Here is a 12,704-nt window from a genome sequence, read left to right on the forward strand (position 1 = left end):
ACATAGCAAGAAGGCTGAAGGAGAGGTTTGGTTTTTTTCTTCCCTTGAAGCTCACCATCAAATATATAAATATCTTTGGACAAAATTTTCCGTGGGGAAAAAAGTTTCTGCAGCATAATTCTTTTTCGATATTAATTTTAAATTTTCTCCAATCGAGTTTAGCTTTGCTAGTTATATTTGGAAAAAGGCATGGCTCTAGAATTCTGTAGAGGCAGCTACTGGTTCTCTAATCATGACTTATTCTGATTCTCAGTAAGAATTGGATCCAAGTCATTCAAGGGTTGATTGTTTTCTCTGCTGTGCTCGTTTCTGAAAGTACAGTTTCCCTCATCCATTGATAACAATGGAGCGTGTTTAAAGGAAAGGCCTGTGGAGGAGAAAAGATTTCATTAATCATGAATCATTACATTTGTCAGTTGGCAAAGGGAGACTTCCTCATTTATCCCTTGAATGAAATTAGCTCTGGCCTAGCTGCAGTTAGAAATTCTAAATTGCCTTGGCATCTATCTGTTGCTGTTTATATATGCACCATAAAATGGCAGATGGCATTTTATTAATAGCAGATGAGCTGAGTCTTTAAAGATACTTCTTTTTTTTTTTTTTTTTCTGATATTTGGGTTCTTTGAATTTGAAATGGCACCTACCTACCTAATTTCCTGCTGCTTCTGTATAGTTTTCTTAATTAAGAAAAATAATAAATACTCAGTGTTGTTTTAAGCTGCACCTGCCACTCTCCTCCCACATCTGAGATGGCTAATAGAACACATCATGATGACCTGCATAAAGATGAATCTTGAGGAATTTTTAGCTGAAAAGTCTATACTGTATTGTGTAAAATGCACTGATGCTACACAACATGATGTAAGAACTTGGGTTGTAAAGCTGGAGGGTTTTTTCTCCATTCTTAGTTTCTGGAATAGAAAAATACATCATCTTAAAGGATACTGGAACAAATATCCATCTTGCCAGTTAACTGTGCAAAGTCCACTGAATGCATTGATTCTCATGTTTCCTGTATAAATCAGAGAGTTTGCCTGAGTTAAACACAAAACTTCATGAAGATTGTTGGAAGCACAAATAAAAAATTCTTTTCTGGTTTAACTGTCTATTCCAGCCCCTTCACACTGACTGGTGTGCCAAACTTGGGTTACTCATTTGGCTTGTAAAGGGCCAAGATTCCAGCTCAGGCCCTGCTTGAGTTTGTTCTGAAACTCTTCCCAGGGAAAGTTTTATTGCAGTCACTCTGTAGTTGTGAATAACTTTGAGCTCTGAGGAACAGATCTTTCTGATTTCATCAAGAAATTCACAGTCACTTCTGATTTATAATTGTGACTCTCAAGCTGCTTGTCACCAGTATGTTATTTATAAAACCAGGCTCTAAAACAGAGTCCTGAGCTAAATCAGGGGCTAGATCATTAAAAGAGGTGTGGGAAGGACCGAGGAAGGAAGATATTCTTGGGAAAAAATGACATGAGGGTGCTTCTACTGCCTAAAGATAGGTAGTTCACCTTCTGGCTACATATTTTCTTTGCTTTGTACATTCTCTTCTATAAACTAATAAAGGTTTGGGCCTTTGAAATGTCCTCTGAGCTGCTCCCAACATTCTCAGCAGAGTGGGGTTGTGCCAGTTTTGTCTGATAGGACAAACCTTTAGGAGTGCAGATGAAAGGAAGTGATTCTAGAAGAGCCATAATTTAGTAATGAGACAGGGTATGTATTTTTTCCTGTAACAATACGATTCTTCCCAGAAAAATCACAAAGTATTCATTAGAGCTCGGTCTGCATTCAAAAACATTTCATGCTGCTTTTTTCAGTGCTTCTTTCCAGCTTTGTGTAGCACTCTTTTAATGTTTTCCAGTGTGTATGAAAAACCCCATATAACGAAGGTGTGCAAACACCCAAATGCTGAAGTGAGGAAAACGTTCGTGAGGAAACAAATAAACAAAAAAAACTAAAACAGAAACAACACAACTGATATGTTTCTGCAGCCTAATCTCTGTAAGAGTGCTACCTAAAGGCAGGATGAATTCCATCCCATGAATTCCATGGAAAGATGCTTGGAAACAACCTGTTAGAAAGTTTGGAGTTCCTGGGATACAGGATACACTTGTTCTTTAACTCTTCCCTGCAGATCTGCCGTGGTTCACTGGTTGAGGTGAGATGCTGGACAAGGTGGGCTTGCTATGGTCACTATTCAGATCTTAATAATGTTGGTCCTTCCCTTAGAACAGACTAATATGTCTGTGCTAAAATGCATGATCTACTGGCACAGCAAAATACCTCGACAGAAAGTTTTAGGCATGGGGTAAAAGACAACTAAAAACTTGTATTGGTCACACGTGACCCAAATCCTGATGCTCCCCAAGCACTGCTGAGGAAGACAATACATTCAAAGAGAATAAACTTCTTATGTATGCCCAAAGAAGCAAAATATATGTGTATTTATATCCCCCAACTGAGAGCAGATAACTTGTACAAAATTGAGACTTGCTTTTTGTCCTTTGTCCTCTGCACTGTATGCTGTTGAAAAGACACTGGTTTTGTCTCCCCCTTATCTCTCTTTGAGTAATGGATGACTAAAACCCATTCTTTCTCCTTAGCTGTTGGTTTCCCAAGCTGAAATTTTTTTATGTTCTCATGGCATTATTAAACTTTTCGTATTCCTTTTTGAATTCCTGTAGAGCACAAGAAACCAAAACCCTGTGGGATTTCCCTCTTGCTACTGAGAGGATCAGGTCATTGCAGTAAGTTGGCACACATTGGCAAATAGAGAGGCATCAATATTTTACATACCTAATTTATGTGTTATATATTATATATGCAATAGAAATAGCTATTTTTCTCTTTGTGCCGTAGTGAGTGTATCAAAGCTAATTTTCTTTAAGAGCCTTCACTGCAGCTTGTATGAAAAATATAGTTCTTGTATGTAGATCACCCTTAAGAATTGTCAGCAATGGGATAAGATATAAATCTCTAACATCACAAATCAGCCTCAAACTCCAGATGGAGATTTTGAAGACTATACGACAAAGAAAATGAGTAGCTGGTAACCTATTCTGTAAAGAATAATAAAATTGAATAGCCAAGCAGTCTCTACTGAAGTAGATTCCTGCAATGAAAATCTTGTAGGTATTCAGAGTTTCTACCTTCTTCTTACTTTCTTTTCTTTCTAGAGGTGGCTGAAAACAGGCAGAAACTGATTTGATACATGAATTCTGACTTCTGTTGTAGATCTAAGTTTAAACAATACCTTGGGCAAAGCATTGTAAAACATTATTGATGCTTTCAGGTTGTTCTCTTTGAAAAACCTTAACCTCAACCAGAATAAAAAACAGGTAAGGAATCTTATACCCATAGTATTTTTAATATCCATTATTTCTTCTTATTTTTGCATCTGTCTTGCATCTATATATGCACACAGCAGACGCACTTTCAAAGTAACAGGCCATGTGTACAAAAAAAAATATACATCAGTTTTGAATGACAGTCACTTATAATTTACCTGTTGAAGATTCTAAATTCTAAATTCTACCCATATCTACAGGGTGGTTCTGAAAGGAAGGTCTCTGTGTCGCAGTGAGTGAATAAATGCTCTTTTCGTTGACTTTCTCAAATTTTGTTCACCTCCAGTACCAGTTTTGTGTTGCTTTAAAAAGTGACAAAGTCCTGCAAGTATCTTTTTATTTTCCCTTTGTTATTCCTGTAGCAGCTTGGATATAATTCCTCTGTTCTAGGACTCTAAAATCCCTAATTATCTCTCTTTGAGCTGAAGTGCTCTGTGCCATTCAAAGCACTCTCACTTAGGAGGAATTTAAGAAGAAATTCTTGAAAGAGGGTGAGTTTTGAAGGAAAAGGTGATGATAGTTTTTTGGTTCAGCATGTTTGGGCCTGAGAGATATTGTTTGTTGTGGGTTTAATAAGGCAGATGGAGTCAGGTCAAAACACACTTGGAAAACTTATTGTTGCATATGTGTGAATCAATTGTATGTGCAAAGTAACCAGGGAACACTGGAAATGCTGCTTTCATGCCTGGTAGTATTTCCTAAAAATAGAAGATCTTTAAAATCAGTGGATTCAAAGACTACCAGGCTTTTATTGCACCAGAGGAGTGCAAACCAATTTTATTTATCAATCATTAAATGGGCAAAAGATCTCAAAAAAACCATCACCTTTCAGAATGGTGTCATGAGGTTGTTTCATAAAACTCTTTTCTTCATTAACAGTATGTTTTTTGCAGCTTTTTCTGCTGTAGAAAGAGGGAGACCAGCCACCTCTGATGTATTTTGGATAATAAGATAAATTAGGTAAGTATTCAGGGTTCTGTAAGACATTTTCTTGTCTGTTGGAAGCTGTAAATAGACAGCATTGACTGTGCTGATCTTCTCTTCTAATACTGTTTGATTAACTAGTGTTGTATCATTGTTTTTCTCTGGGTTCATTATCATCATCTCATTTTCCTGTTGTGGGGGCAACCTATTCCTAATAACTGATCCATAATTTTGAATTGATATTTTACCGTACACAGGCTGCTTCCTGAGGCCAATCTTGGCTGCCCACCAAGGCTATAAGGTAACATTCTATATCCTAAAGTGTTTTAAACCATCGATTTTTTTTTTTTTGGGGGGGGGTCATTAACAAACTAATAAGCAGACTATTTAACGCTGATGCTAAATGTAAATTGTCAACGACAGGGCAGCCGGTGGTATCCTGCTGACAAGTGATAATGTCATTTCAACATGTCCTCAGAGCATGGTAATTACTGCTGCACTCATGAATGTATATAGCTTGATGTTTACCTGATTTGAATATGAAAGGCTTGCTGAGAAGTTCTTCCCTGGAAGCACCCGTGGAAAATATGGGAGGGCGAACAATCCACGGGGACAATTAATTTGGGTTCCACTGACCCGAAGCCTTCGAACAACATGAGCAAAAAAAAAAAAACATTCATGCAGTGCAGAGTTGGTTTTGTATTATTAAAACATTGATCTTGATTTCTCCATCTCAAGGATGGATTGTTATTGAGTAAGGATGGCAGAACAGGTTGGGCAGTACATTCGTTGCAAAGTGACCGATATCCCTTTATGTTATCTCCTCCTCATGGTGTAGAATCGTGGTCTGTGTGATTGATGGTCAAAAATTTGCTGTATTAAGAAATAATTGTGGAATATATTAATGAAAATCAGCATTTCTCATTTTCCTCCTGAATAATTACGAGTTCTGCAGCACTGGTGTTGGTGTTGTATCGAACTAGAAGAAAATATTCCAAGTGTTTTATAAACGTGGAGAATAAAAACAGAGAGCAGATCTGTCATTCACATATTAGCAGAGGTAGCCCTCAGCTGAACTCCAAGGCCTTGGGATCTGGAGGAGTGAAACAGGGATGCAGTAAGGCTGTAAATTGGTTTTTTTTTTCTATATGTTGAGGAAGGAATAAAAGCTCAACACTTTGCATTATTCTGGAGGGCCAGAATTTCTTGTAGCCTCTCCATGGCAGTTATTAGGAATACTTCAAGCTGTACGACTGCATCATGCAATTTGTGCTGGGTATGATGGATTTCTGATGAAGGCCTGGTGGAGATACAATCAAAACATTTCATCCAAAATGCAGCTGGAATTAAGATAGAGCCCCCAGATACTCAAAACTTTTCCAATGCTGAAATAATCAGGCCTTTCCTGAACAAACAAACAAACAAAAAGCAGAAATTAAATCAATTATAGTCCGTATCCTATTTTTGTCTCACCAGAAAAAAAATATTAAAAGGCCTGAGGAAGCAGATTAAAATCTAGTAAACATCAATTTATTTTTTAATTGCATTCAGAAAGGATGCCTCAGAAACAGATCTGATTTGCCTCCTCGGAAAGCTGTTCAAACCTCATTACCTAGTGGCTATATACCTTCTTTTAATTTCTGTTTTGAATATGCTCATTACATCCTTTGTTCTTAGGTTAACTTTGTGCTTTTACAACCTGGCTGGAAGGCCCTTCCTTTATTTTCACTGTATTTAAAGACAGCACTCACATTCCCGCCAGCTTTTCACAGAGCCGAGCAAACCAGCCCGTTTCACCTCTTCACATAAAATTGCCGTGGCCTTTTCCTTCAGCTTTATCCCCTTCTTGCCCGTGATTTATCTCTCAGAGGATCCCGGGGTTGCTTTCAGTCCCTCCTCAGACACGTCACGCTTGTGGTTCATAATGCCCCGAGATTGAGTAGCAGGCACAGGCTTGTCTTCATTGTTTTGTACTGATGGCCAAATTTGTTGGTCCCCAAAGGCACAACCTTTCACTTTGCTTTATGCAGTTCCTTTCATTCTCTTCCTTAGGATCACCCAGTGCTTCCTGCAGGCCCCTTGTAGATAGCATTTCCAAATGCTGGGATGTTGGCGTGCTCTTGGTGAGTTTGTTATTAATGATCTCAGCAAAATTTGTCCCCAGGTTGCTCCGTGAGGAGCTTTAGCTCTGATCTGTCTCCAGTCAGTAGCTCTCCCTTTAACATTACAGGGGGCACAGTCCTCCTCTTGTTCTCTTAAACTTGATTTTAAGCAGGGGGTTTTGATGTGGCAATAAGTCAAGATGCTTCACTAAATCCCAGTGGAGCATCCCTTTGTTCTCTGTTCCTTCTGGGAAGCCAGGTATATTATGAAAGAAAGTATCCGAGGTCAGTCGGGATCTAACTCTTTCTTTTAAATTTAGCTGTACCCTTTTTCCTTTAGGGCCTGAGCCAGAGTTTTATGTGTTATTAAAACCAGTCGGCAAAGCATTTCCATTCCAAAGTTACAGCATTTGCAGATTTCTAATTGCAGGCAGCTCTATGCATTGTAATAGATTGCTTAAACATCCTTGCTACTGTGCATACAATTTCATAGGCAGCTCTTTCCAGTCTTCTGGACTATTTTCCAGTCCCTCTGGTTCACATCAAGCAATGCTGCTACTAGTTTGTCTCTCTGTAGCTCTGTTTCCTCTTGATACTTATAATTTACAAACTGTTCTTGCCTTATTGTTACATGTCTTGATGTCCAAGACAGCTTTTTGTCTGTCAGTGGGCCTGTTTTCTTCCATCCCGTGTAGGGTCTCAGTTTGGCCACAGTTTTCACTTGAGATGGTTGATTTTTGCTGCCTTCTTTCCACAGGGTTCCTCTCCCTTGCCATCTTTTCCATCCTTCCTCAGTGCTTGCTCACTTTACAGATTCCTCGTAGTTGTAGCAGCTTTCCCTGAACAGAATCGAAGCCTCCTTGAGATTCGTGTACCTCAACTACTTTATTCAACTGAATTCATACCTTGGTTAACTTTTTAACCTTCCCCTTTTCAGGGCAAGGCCAAAGAACCCTAATTCTGATCCGTTTTCTATTTAGGATGAACTAATTTGAAGTAGTTAGGAGGGTTATTCTAGAAACACTTACAGGAAATGCTCATCTACTGCTTACCAAGACAAGATGTCATCTCTTCACACTTCTTTTTGGCAGAAGGTTTCCCAGCTGAGCTCTTCCCATGTGGGCAGGCAGCTGGGGGAGCTGAAAACTTCCTTTTGTGAGGCAGAACTTGGTGCTGTTCCTCTCTGCCAAACCTGGCTCTGACACAGTGTATTCCAGATCTACCCCAACAGAGCAATCTATCAAAGTGCCCTTAATCCAAATGGATTCTTTTATCCATTTCATTATAAATGACTAAACTAGTGGAAAACTCAGACGTAAGCAAGAATGAGCTTTTTTAATTTCTCCCTTTTTATTTTTTTTTTCTGGACCTCATTTTCATTTTTATAATTGCATTAGAGATAGTTACGTGTGTTTTTCAGCAGTGTTCTGACTTGCAGGTGATATTTCTCTCTCCAAGATCATTGCCTCTTTCTCAGGAAAAAAAATAAATCTTTAATTTATTTTTTTAAATTTCAAACAATATTTGTTGTTGCCAAAGTAAGATATTGTGAAAACAAGAATCACAGTTAACTTCTTCCTTTTCTTCCTTCAGCCCTCAAAACTAGGCTCTGTCTCTAAAGCAAAGATAATACTTCTTTGTACTATATCTGTTGGTGGATGTGTAATCCACTATAATCAATCCTATAGGATCAGCACTTTTTCTGAGATATTCTGTTTATTCCAGATGTCAGCTAATATTTTGTCCTGGCTCTTACTTAAATCTCTGTCATTCTTCCCATTATATCAAGCCCTATCCCAGTTTTAAATGCCTAATCTGCTGAGAGGAACATCTGAAGTGTGATGTGCTGTCACATCCTAATTACCTAAACAGAGCTATAGAGACTTATTTCTTCTCAAAAACTGTTTACTCCAGTGGATCCAAATAATTAGGGACTACTTTATTTTTGAGTAAATAACGGAGAAAGGGGCACTGGGAAAACCTGCAAGCTTAAGATGCGATTTCCATATGCAAGTGAGGGGAGAGAAGGAAAGAATGGAGAAGAAAAAAAAAACAAAAACCAAAACACAAACCAATTAAAATTTTAAGAACAGTGCACAAAGTTTGTCCATGAACATTTGTTTAAATACTGAGAAACACCTGAATTCCAGGTGCCATTGTTATAGGTCCATTTTCCAGATACTGCTCTTAAGGAAAAAAAAAAAACAAAACCAACAGCATAAACCCCAACACAAACTCATAAGGTTCTATCTGGCAAATAGTTTTCTAATCCTTTTCCTGGTGAAACACAGATGGCCACTGAGCAGCCATCCAGATGCTCCTGCAGGAAGCTCAGTCTCTCTGTGGAGCCATTTGGAAGGGTATCCGTGGGTGCTGCTGCCTTGGAACAATGCAGCGTTTATATCCTCCTAGCTGGAGAGGTGATCTGAAAGAGCAGGAACACATTCTGAGATCGAGAGGGGAATTAACTCCTGACATCAGAGATAAATTCTGTTGTCACCTGGAGCAGTGGTTGGGTCCAGCCACCCAAAAGCTGGAGGATGCACACAGCTTTTGTGGTGTAACCTTTGGTGGTGTGTGCATTCAGCAATCAAAATATGTGCAATGAAATGAGGATGTCAGTCTGATATTGTGTCAGCTGGCATAAAAAATGAAGCAGAATGAAGAAAGCAATGCTTAAAATTTATGGCATGGATAGTTAAAGGCACCTCTTTGAAAACACATGTAGGAAATGTGCTTATTTTGCCCTGGATACCAGCATACAGAAGGAGGTAAAAAAGGAGTAAGAAAGCAGAGTAGACAGATAATAGAATTCAGTCTCGTTGCTTCGATGAGACTACTAATAAGCACGAAGCTGAACATCTGCTTAAGTGCATGTCTGGGTTATAACATAAAGATAACTATCATAATTGTACCTTGATATTTCCATAGCTGAGATTTTAGTGGGTGATAACCAGCATAATGCAAATATAAATGTTACACCGTGGTAGAAGCTGTACAATTATTTTGCTTGTGATTGATAGGAAGAAAAAAGAAATCAAATGTTCTGCTTTTTGGTTTTTTGGTTTGGTTGTTGTTGTTGTTGTTTAAAAGAAAATCCTCAGAATATATTAAATAATTGGAGGAAATGCTATCATGAACTGAAAACTAAAAATCTGATGTCAAAAAATCTTTTCTAGTAAGGGAAACTGCTTGGAGCAGTTTCTGTCCCGTAGCAACCTGTGGTAGTGGTTGGTTTTTTTTGAGTATTTATTCCCAGGAAAGAACCCTTTCTTATGCTGCCAGTTTAGTGTTCATGCTGCAGAAAATGCCTTCCAGAACAAAGTAAAGAAATAGTAACGATGATAGAACCAGATATTGCGCTGGGTGATTGCTTTTACATAAATAAATAGAAATTCCATAACAAATCTTTCAGAGGGGATGAGATGTCACGTTAACTTCTGTTGCTCATGTTGGAAAGACCTGACTTGAAGACCAAAATGTTCTGGCAGAAGGAGCGTTTGGCCATGGGAGAATGAGATGTCAGTGATGTAAAACAACTCTGTTGTCAGATTTAAACAATTTGTTCAACTCAGCGTGCTGGGTTTGTATTCATCTCTAGAGGTTATGATGTTTTATAGTTTGAATTTCAGGTACTGAGCTTCACACAAGTGAAATGTTCCCTACCTTTCTGGCCCAGCTTTGCAATATGCTTGAAATTCCTGAGACTTGGTGACTGCATGGAGTAGATAAGGCAAGACTTGGGCCTTTTATTTGTTTTCTCAGAGTAGAATGCTGCTGGAGAGGGTCTTTGTGATGCCTCATTGTTATTCTACCATGTATAGCTTTGGGGCAGCTGGTCTATTATAAACCCACGTAGTTATGAGTGAGAGATTGAAAATTTATTCATCTGGGGAAGATGCACCATTTCTGACAAATGCAATTAGTAACTGTGGCTTTTGGGGATTTTTTTTTTTTTTTTTTGAAGGGGGTTGTTTTTTGTTACTGTTTTGTTTTTCCAATTGAGAAGGTATATGAAAATACTGCGTGTTTTTCAATGGACTATATATGAGTTTTATTTTGCAGTAGCCCTCAAACTTCTCAGAATGCTATGAAAAAAATGTAGGAATATGGCACGTTGTAACAACTACTGACTTGAACTTTAAACAACAAACAAATAAGTTTTCAAGTCCTTTTCTCTGAGCTGTTTGTTTCAGCAGTAAAGGGTAGTAAAGGCATAAAAAATATAGTTTGCCTGTCCCATTGGTTTACAGTTTCAGGTATTTAATACTGAAATATTCAGGGAGGAATTAGCAGCTTGGGCAGCTTTAGAGCCTTCAGCTTTCTAAGACAGTAACAGGACTTGAGGAAAGTCATGAAGATGAGTCAGCGGAGGTTTAGGTTGGAAATCAGGAAAAGGTTTTTCACCCAGAGGGTGAAAAATCAGGAGAAACATCAAGGTACGAGGTTCTATGTTATTGATGGAAAAGATTTTCCTTGGTGAACACTCTGTGTTTTCTTTTTTACCAGTATGTGCCACATCACTTTAAATCAGTTAAATATGCCATTGAGAAGTACATGGTAAAAACTGCCAGTGCCAGTCTCTCCTACTGTGGCACAGAGAAATGCAGATATTCAGATTACATAATTGGCAACAGAACGTAAATTTTATAGCTTATTTTCCTCCTTCAGAGCAGATATAATTGGGAGTGAAAAAAATGTTAAATAATTACTATTTCTCAGTGACAGTTCAGTAGGATAATTTTTTTGTGTTAAACTCAAAATATTCCAAGTTATCAAAAATATTGCTCTGGCATTATTCTTAACAATAAATCACCCTCAATAAACTTTTCTCCTCTAATTTTAATTTTTTAATAAATTTATTCCAATATAGTATTTGACTGAGAGTTTATCATTGAACTCAAAAGAAAAATCTTCTATACTGTACAAATTAAAATGCTCTGCTTGGGGAAGTAACATCAGCTAAATAACTACCCCACAGTACACAATAGATGTGAATGAGATATTTCATTCACTAAATGCAAATACAGTTCTGGTTTGCATAGAAAATAACTTAAACTCAATGTGCCACAGATCTTGGTTATAATTACATTGAAATGAATATTCAAAGTGTTTCCAGATAAAAACTTCTGTCAAAATCGCATGCTTGCATTTCAAGAAAAAAAAAATGGATTGAAGACTGAGTTGTTTAATTCTTTTTTTTTTTTCTTGAGAGCAATAAACTCAAGAAATACAGGTTTAGGGTCACCTGAGCTGAATTTATTGTAGTGTGGAAATAAACACCTATATATTTTAATGCTGTTGACGTCAGATTAATTCGTTTGGCTCTTCCCTAGATATTCCTGACCTTCTTCCAAGATCAACTGCATGGGACTGGTGGGACAATCCTGAGGACATGGAAGGAAATGTGTTAAATTCTATCCATGACTATTTGACTACACTATCATGGAGTGGTGGAAATGGCTGTATTTTCTGCTCCCTTCCCTGCACTTCACTTAAGGATTAAGGAATCACCTCTTCCTAACCAAAGCAGTGGTAAGTTTGTAAGTCAGTGTGTTGTGACTGTCACTTGATATTTAATATCTGATCTGCTCAGATTTGGGTACTAAAGTGGACTCCAAGAACAACTTCCCTTGCAACAGAAAGGTGTGTTTTGCTGTTTTTAGTTCCCAAGCCATCCTTTGGTCCACATCAGAGTGTTTAAGCAGATTGCTGGCAGTGGATCAGCTTCTCTGCAAACTCCTGCTGATCTTTGCCCACCTGAGCTCCGTCCCACAGGTCCTGCTGTGCTCCACGAGGTCGTCTGACCACAGATTTTGGTTAGAGAGGGGGAGCATCCAGCACAGAGGTTACAAACTCACTTCACAGCTGGTGCTCTGACTGCTGGAATCAGTGATGACCGTGCTGGTGTCGAGCAGCCCTCCAGGGATCTGTGACACTGCAAATCTGCCACGAGGACTGTTTGCTGCTTTCAGCTGACTCAGAGGCAAACCAAACCTCAGGCCAAAGGCAGCTCCTGGCATGGCTTTAGAACTAATCTCCACTGGTGACTGGTTTTCTTCTAAAACACCAGGGAGACTGTTTTTTTGCTGGTGACCAGCCTTAACAGATCCAGCTGCTTATTTTATGATAGCAGTTAAAGGAGAACCCCAGATGCTCTCTTGACCCTTTTAGGGGGCTTATGGGGTTTTAATAGGACAGCTGAGAATTAACTCCCCAGAAAGCATCACAGGGACATTATGGAGTCAGCTACATGTGTGCTTGTAGGATTAGACCTTAGGTCAGCTCATTATTGCCAGTTTTTTTTTTTCCTTAAGTGTCAGAGATGTGATAG

Source organism: Myiozetetes cayanensis, unplaced genomic scaffold (assembly GCF_022539395.1).
Source record: "Myiozetetes cayanensis isolate MyiCay16 unplaced genomic scaffold, myiCay2020 scf5-8, whole genome shotgun sequence".
Taxonomy (NCBI): domain Eukaryota; kingdom Metazoa; phylum Chordata; class Aves; order Passeriformes; family Tyrannidae; genus Myiozetetes; species Myiozetetes cayanensis.